Raw genomic sequence first — 8,915 nt, forward strand, 5'->3', positions numbered from 1 at the left:
AAGCATGTCAGAAGGACACTTTTTGGTCAGTTACTTGTATCTCTCCCAAGCTTCATAGAGGGATTCACCTTCTTTCTGTCTGAAGGTTTGAACATCCACTCTAAGCTTGCTCAGTTTTTGAGGAGGAAAGAACTTGGCTAAGAAAGCCGTGACCAGCTTATCCCAAGAGTTCAGGCTATCTTTGGGTTGAGAGTCTAACCACACTCTAGCTCTGTCTCTTACAGCAAAAGGGAAAAGCATGAGCCTGTAGACTTCAGGATCTACTCCATTAGTCTTAACAGTATCACAGATCTACAAGAATTCAGTTAAGAACTGAAAAGGATCTTCAGATGGAAGTCCATGAAACTTGCACTTTTGTTGCATTAGAGAAACTAATTGAGGTTTCAGCTCAAAATTGTTTGCTCCAATGGTAGGGATGGAGATGCTTCTTCCATGTAAATTGGAATTAGGTGCAGCAAAGTCACCAAGCATCCTCCTTGCATTATTATTATTTTCGGCTGCCATCTCCTCTTCCTGTTCGAAAATTTCTGTAAGGTTATCTCTGGATTGTTGTATTTTATCTTCTCTTAGTTTCCTCTTCAGAGTCCTTTCAGGTTCAGGGTCTGCTTCAACAAGAATGTTCTTGTCCTTGCTCCTGCTCATATGAAAAAGAGGGAACAGAAAAATAATAATAATAGAGATCCTTTTTACCCAGGTATGGAGGTTCCCCAATGTGAGTAGAAGAAGAAAAGAATGTAATGTAAAGAAGGGAAGAAGAGAAAATTCGAACACAGATGGAAGAGGGGGTTCGAATTTAGGTGAGATGAAGTGTTAGTAGATGAATAAATAAATAGAAGGAGATGAGAGAGGAAGAGGATTTTCGAAAATAAAATTTTGAAAAGGGGTTAGTGATTTTCGAAAATTAGGAAAAAGTTAAAATTAAAATTAAAAATTGAAATAATTAATTAATTAAAAAGAATTTTTGAAAAAGAGGGAAGAGATTTTCGAAAATTAAAGAGAGAGAGTTAGTTAGGTAGTTTTGAAAAAGATAAGAAACAAACAAAAAGTCAATTAGTTAGTTGAAAAAGATTCGAAATTCAATTTTTGAAAAGATAAGAAGATAAGAAGTTAGAAAAGATATTTAAAAATCAAATTTTTGAAAAAGATAAGATTTTTTTAAAAAAAGATATGATAGGGAGATATGATTAGAATTAGTTTTGAAAAATATTTGATTTTAAAATCACAATTAATGACTTGATTCACAAGAAATCACAAGATATGATTCTAGAACTTAAAGTTTGAATCTTTCTTAACAAGTAAGTAACAAACTTGAAATTTTTGAATCAAAACATTAATTGTTGATGATATTTTCGAAAATATGATGTAAAATTAAGAAAAATATTTTTAAGAAATATTTTTAAAATTTTCGAAAATAAATAAGAAAAATGAAAAAGATATGATTTTTGAAAAAGATAAGATTTTCAAATTGAAAATTTGATTTGACTCATAAGAAACAACTAGATTTTTAAAAAGTTTTGAAAAAGTCAACTCAAATTTTCGAAATTTATGAGTGAAAAAGGGAAAGATCATTTTTTTTATTTTTTTGAATTTTTAATGATAAAAGAGAAAAACATGAAAAAGACTCAATGCATGAGAATTTTTAGATCAAAACAATGAATGCATGCAAGAACACTATGAATGTCAAGATGAACACCAAGAACACTTTGAATGTCAAGATGAACACCAAGAACTTATTTTTGAAAAATTTTCAAGAAAAGAAAACATGCAAGACACCAAACTTAGAAATTTTTCATGTATAGACACTATGAATGCAATAATGCATATGAAAAACAAGAAAAGACACAAAATAAGAAAATATGAAGATCAAACAAGAAGACTGGCCAAGAACAACTTGAAGATCATGAAGAACTCTATGAATGCATGATTTTTTGAAAAATGCAAAATGAATATGCAATTGACACCAAACTTAAAATTGACTCAAGACTCAAACAAGAAACATGAAATAATTTTTTATTTTTATGATTTTCTAAATTTTTTTTGGTATTTTTCGAAAATTAATGTGAAAAAGAAAAATAAGGATTCCAAAATTTTTAATATGAATTCCAAGAATCTTGCACTCTTAGTCTAAAGCTCCAATCTGAGGGTTAGACATGGCTTAATAGCCAGCCAAGCTTTAGAAGATACAAATCAGTCATACAACAGCAGGTGGATTAGGAACAGCTAGCTTGCTCTTGTAATGATGGGTTAGAAGCCTCAGTCCAAAAGAATTTAGACATGGCTTTACAGCCAGCCAGGCTTCAACATGCTTCATGAAACACTAGAATTAATTCTTAAAAATTCTGAAATAATTTTCGAAAACAAAGGGAAAAATTTTGAAAGATTTTTGAAAAATTTTTTGAAAACTTTTTGAAAATAAAATAAGAAGAAGATTACCCAATCTGAGCAACACGATGAACCGTCAGTTGTCCAAACTCGAACAATCCCCGGCAACGGCGCCAAAAACTTGGTACGCGAAATTGTTACTCTGAGGTTGTAAAATTTGTTGTTCGTTCTCTCCCTGGCAATGGCGCCAACAAATTGGTGCACAATACCATGGTCCAATCATAACTTCACAACTTCGCACAACTAACCAGCAAGTGCACTGGTTCGTCCAAGTAATAAACCTTACGTGAGTAAGGGTCGATCCCACGGAGATTGTCGGCTTGAAGCAAGCTATGGTCACCTTGTAAATCTCAGTCAGGCGGATATCAAATGGTTATGGAGTTTTCGAATAATAATAATAAATAAACAGAAAATAAAGATAGAAATACTTATGTAATTCATTGGTGAGAATTTCAGATAAGTGTATAGAGATGCTTTCGTTCCTCTGAACCTCTGCTTTCCTGCTGTCTTCATCCAATCCTTCCTACTCCTTTCCATGGCAAGCTTTATGTAAGGGCATCACTGTTGTCAATGGCTACATCCCATCCTCTCTGTGAAAATGGTCCAAATGCTCTGTCACGGCATGGCTAATCATCTGGAGGTTCTCGATCATCCTGGAATAGGATTTACTATCCTTTTGCGTCTGTCACTACGCCCAGCACTCGCGAGTTTGAAGTTCGTCACAGCCATCCCTTCCCAGATCCTACTCGGAATATCACAGACAAGGTTTAGACTTTCCGGATCTCAGGAATGGCCATCCATGGGTTCTAACTTATACCACGAGGATTCTAATAACTCGGACTCGGTCCCCTGTATTAGATATCCAAGAGATATTCATTCTAGCTTGTTTGCATGTAGAACGAAAGTGTTTGTCAGGCACGCGTTCATAAGTGAGAATGATGATGAGTGTCACATAATCATCACATTCATCATGTTCTTGGGTGCGAATGGATATCTTAGAAGCGGAATAAGTTGAATTGAATAGAAAACAGTAGTACTTTGCATTAAATCATGAGGAACAGCAGAGCTCCACACCTTAATCTATGGAGTGCAGAAACTCTACCATTGAAAATACATAAGTGATAATGGAGTTCATTGGTCTCGGCCCCAGAGGGGAACCGGAGTAACCAAGACTATGAATACAATGATAAAAAGTTCTATATATACTAGACTAGCTACTAGGGTTTACAGAAGTAAGTAATTGATGCATAAATCTACTTCCGGTGCCCACTTGGTGTGTGCTTAGGCTGAGCTTGAATGTTACACGTGCAGAGGCTTCTTCTGGAGTTGAACGCCAAGTTGTAACGTGTTTTTGGCGTTCAACTCTGGTTCGTGACGTGTTTCTGGCGTTTAACTCCAGACTGCAGCGTAGAACTGGCGTTAAACGCCCTTTTGCGTCATCTAAACTCGGTCAAAGTATGGACTATTATATATTGCTGGAAAGCCCGGGATGTCTACTTTCCAACGCAAATGGAAGCGCACCATTTTGAGTTCTGTAGCTCCAGAAAATCCACTTTGAGTGCAGGAAGGTCAGAATCCAACAGCATCAGCAGTCCTTATTCTACCTCTGAATCTGATTTTTGCTCAAGTCCCTCAATTTCAGCCAGAAAATACCTGAAATCACAAAAAAGCACACAAACTCATAGTAAATTCTAGAAATGTGAATTTAACATAAAAACTAATAAAAACATCCCTAAAAGTAACTAGATCCTACTAAAAACATACTAAAAACAATGCCAAAAAGCGTATAAATTATCCGCTCATCAGTCACTATCTAGAAATGGACATTCATGATTGTTCAATGGTCATCTTTGATGCTCCTCTGAAGCCAGGTGTTGTAAGTTATTTCCTTGACTATGCAATAGTTTTATCTACTACTTTGTGTGCTTGCTTGATGACCAACTTTTGAGTTCATATCAACTTATCCGCTTTAAATCTGGTTGGATTAGCCTTTATATCCAAAATAAGAACAGTTAAAACCTTTATAGTTACTTATTTTTCATGTCTATATCCAGGTACTAGTAAGATATCATATGTTCAATTTCATCTAGGATCTTTGTTTGTTCCCAAATTCACAATCCTAGTAACTTGTGCCTTGAAATTACTATATTGTGTATTGGCTGAGAAATAAGTAATGAATTGGCTGTTTTTTATGAAACCGTAGACGGTGGAAATATCCAAGTTTTAGGGGAGGTTTTGCCAAAATTTTTCTAAATATTTTGGATAAAATTTTATGGAAAAAATTATAATTGGTGTTATATCTTGTTTCTAATTTTTTATTTTGGTTTTTCTCATTTACAGGAGTGCTAAAATGGTGACAACATGCTACTTAAAGGACTCAAGAATATTTTGATTCATAGAAACACTAATCTATGTTAGACTTTTAACTTTTGGTTGAACTAGTGTAAGAAATATAACTTGTAGAACTAATTAATGGAGATACTAATGTTATTTTGTTTTAAAATAATTTTAGTTAAATGAAACATGTTTGAATTATCTATGTTTTTATATATTATATATATATATGTCGACTTGATCAGTAAAGTAGTTGATATACCAGTTAATTAAAAAAATAAAAAATTATTACGAAATAATTATTTTACTTTTGTAACTAAAGAAAAAAAGTTACAAAATCAAGTTACATTTTGTAACAAAATTTTATGATAGAAAAAATAGATTGTCACAAAAAATACCTTGAAGATCAAAATTTGTTACCACTTTTGTAACGATTTCTGGTTTTTTGTATTAGAAAAATTTGTTACAAAATATCACTTTGAATTGTAACAGTTTTATTTTTTGTTACAAAAACTTTTTGTAACGGGACATACTGTAACGGCCCCTTTTTTGTTACAAAATTCTTTTGTTTCAAAATTCCAGTTTTTTGTAACAATTTTTTTTGTTACAAATATTACTTTTTCTTGTAGTGCCAAGACAAGAAGATCATATGATTGTAAACAAACACAGTCACTTTTGAAGCACGGGAAGCAAGGTCAGCTATGTGAGGAATACTTGCAATATCTTTCAAAATAAGATTGATACAATGGGCAGTACAAGGAGACTAAAATATATTTGAGTATTTTTTATGAATGAGTTTTTCAGTAGATACATAATTAGCAGCGTTATCAGTGACCACATGCACAATGTTACTAGGCCCAACCCACTTAATAACATCAGCAAACAAATTAAACAATGCATCGGCAGTTTTTATCACATCAAAAGTATCAACAGTCTTAACAAACGACATACCAGCAGGATAATAAACTAGAAATTTAATTAAAGTTCGTTCCCTTTGATTAGTCCACCCATCTACCATCAGTGTACAACTAGTGCTTTGCCATGAGATCCTATACTTTTCAACAAGCAACTGACACTCTCTCTTAAGATCGGCCAGCAAATAAACTCTCATTTCATCATATGACGGTCCCTTGAAACCAGGTCCAATTGCAGCAATACCATCCAATGCAGATTGAAAGTAAGGCGATTGAATTGCATTCAAAGGACTACGTGCATCAACGATCCATTTGGCAAGTCCCAACTTAGCCTTGTGCACAATTTCTTTACTAGCCAAAACACTTTTCAAAGTCAGTTGAGATCTTGGAATAGTCTTTTCTTTAAAGTAACTTCCAATTTGTGTAGCTACTATAGCTCTTCTCTTTCCTTTGTCTCCCGTTGTTGTAGGAACATCAGCTTGTACAGGGTTAGGCAATTCAGACTCTTGTGCTTGTCTTTCCCCACCATAAGATTCCTCATCAAATTTTCTTTTTTCCATCAAAATTCTTTTGAATTGAAGTTCAACCTCTTCAGTGACTTTGTTACATACTTTAATTTGTCTTGAAATTTTTGCAAGAAGATATTTCATCCTATATATTCCCCATCTATTATAAGTATTCAAACAAAAGATACATGTATATTGTGCCTTGTGATTTTTATCATACTTCACAATGAAATATTCCCAAGTCGAGTCAAATTTTTCTCGAGAGGAACCTGTCTGGGATTCTTGTACAGCATTATATTACAGTTGCTCATCATTTTGTGGCTGTTCCATCTAATTTCAAAATGACAGTAATCCAAAATCCAGACGAATATATCAATCCATACCATTCATATGACATTCAACATAATTAAAGAGAAGGTTGAAGAGAATAGATTTCCTGTTGGGTCCGGTTGATACACTAGCTACCGAACATGGGCGCCGTCTGTAGAAACTCTAGCATGAATGGATTTCCTGTTGGGCCCAGTCAATGAGCAGGAAGAGGAAGAAGTGCGCGATGATGAAGGGAAAATTTGTTGGCATAGAATTTCACAAATAAATTCTCGTTGCAAGTATAGTTTCTAAACCAACAAATAATCCTCTTATGCAAAAAATTGTTTGTCACAAGTACAAACCCCAATAAAAATAACCGAAGTATTAAACCTCGGGTTGTCTCTCAAAGGAATTGCAGGAAAGTGTTCTTATTATTGGTTATGGGATGTATATTTTGGGATTTTGAATAAGGAACATGAAAGATAAATGGCAAGAAAGTAAATGAAACTCAAATGTAAAGAGGTCTTGGCAAGGGTTGATGGTTAAGGATCTTTATCCTTGTTACTAACCACAACATGATAATTGCAAGGATCAATCTCATTAAGTCATCCTCTAACAAACAAAGGAAAGTCAAATGAGCTACACCAATCCTAATCCATAAGTTCTAACCACTCACTAATTAACTTAGTGAGAGCTAGAGTCAATAGACACCAATTATCAAGACTTGGAGATTAGCAACTCAATTTCACCTAAGTTACCATCCCAAGCCAAGAACACAAAAATCTACTCTAACATCCTTCCAAGCATTTTGTCAAACACTTGAAAGGCACAAAAGGAAAGCGAGATAAAATTGCAAGAAATGTAAATCTATAACTACTAATTGCAATGAAATTAAAAGCAACAACTCAAATCAACAATAAAGGAAATCAACATAAATTGTATTAAAGAGAAATAGAAGAAACAAGAGTGCATCAACAACAAAGTAAACAAGTACAAGAAATAAAGTACAAAATTAAGAAAGCAAAGGTAGAGGAACAAAAAATTGAAAAGAAACAGTAAATCAAAGCATGAATTAAACCTAGATCTAAGAATTCCTAATCTACATCTAACCTAATTCTAGAGAGAAGAGAGAGCTTCTCTCTCTAGAAACTAACTAAAACATGGTGTAAAACTAAACTCTGTGTTCTCCCCCCTTGACTGCATGTAGTAGGATTAGAAATGAGTTGGATTTGGGCTTGGGAAGCCTAGAAATCGCCCCCAGCGTTTTTACTTTAATAAAGTCATGTGCGAGCGTTGACGCTTACGCGTGGGCCATGCGTACGCGTCGCTTGACATTTTTGCTTTCCATGCATACGCGTCATGTGTAAGAACTGGGTTTTTTACGAATAAAATAATTTAAATTCCAAAATTAAGTTCCGGAAAGTTAGAATGAGAATTTGGGGATTTAAATATGATTTTGGACTCAGTAGGTCTTTCCGAGTCAGAAAATGTGTTTTTTTGCAAAAAATCATGAAAACCGCAAACCGGCAGTTGAACTGGTCAAACCGGTTTAAGTCTTCCCGGTTCTGTGTGAGAAAAAGTAAAAACAGTCGAAAATCCTAGAAACATATTAGGAATGGAAAACCGGGTGTTAGTGTTAAAGGTTTGGCCCAAAGTTGGGCCGAACGGATTAAAAATGCTAACGGGTTGGACCGGGTCCAAGTTGGGCCCAAGCCCAACTTATATAAGTCTCCTTTAATGAGCTTTCAGCTCATTTTCATTAAAGAGAGAGAGGGAGTTCGGTTATGAGAGAAGAGAGAAGAGAAGCCACGGGAGCACTATTCATCCTCCACTTCCGGGAACCATAACTTGAGCTACGGAGCTCCGATTGACGAGCCGTTTGCAGGAACGCGAAGCTCTTGACGAGCTCTTCCTTTCTATATAAAGAAATCTGGTAAGATTTCTCTCTTCATGCTCCATTTTCTAGCCCTAAGTTCCTGCATATTTTGGGTTTAGTTTCTTAGCAAGTTTTGTGATTTTGCTTATTTAGGTGATCTCTAGTAGCGAGTAATTGTTTAATTTTATCCCTAATCTCATTGGGTAAGGTAATATTTCACTAAACCCTTGTGTTTAGTTATTTTATGTATCTTAGGTTTTGATTTTGGTGATATATGTGTTGTTAGTTTGAGCTTTGGTGTTTGTTGGAGTTGGTTGAGGCTTTGGATCAAGTTTGGTAGTTTCGTTTTAGTGTTTGGAGCATTTGGGAATTGGCCAAGGTATGGTTTCGATTTCTTTTATGTAATATGTAATGTTTCTGGACACTTAGGCTAGTTGACCTTAAGATAGGATTGAATTATGTAAGTGACATGTGAATTGTGTTGATCATTTTATGAGTTGTGTATGTTAGAGTTTGATTATGATGTTGATGAGAAAAATTGATGATTGGGGTTGTTGATGGGGATTGATTGATGTTGTATTGGTGTTGTGTGGA

General features: G+C 34.5%; 1 non-coding gene across 1 annotated transcript; it reads left to right on the forward strand.

Moving 5' to 3' along the window:
* LOC112787115 (small nucleolar RNA R71) lies at positions 1-108 on the forward strand. The gene has a single exon (XR_003194546.1). It is a non-coding gene; the product is annotated as a small nucleolar RNA R71 (small nucleolar RNA).
* Positions 109-8,915: the final 8,807 nt, after the last annotated feature.

This window comes from Arachis hypogaea, chromosome 20 (genome assembly GCF_003086295.3).
Source record: "Arachis hypogaea cultivar Tifrunner chromosome 20, arahy.Tifrunner.gnm2.J5K5, whole genome shotgun sequence".
NCBI lineage: Eukaryota > Viridiplantae > Streptophyta > Magnoliopsida > Fabales > Fabaceae > Arachis > Arachis hypogaea.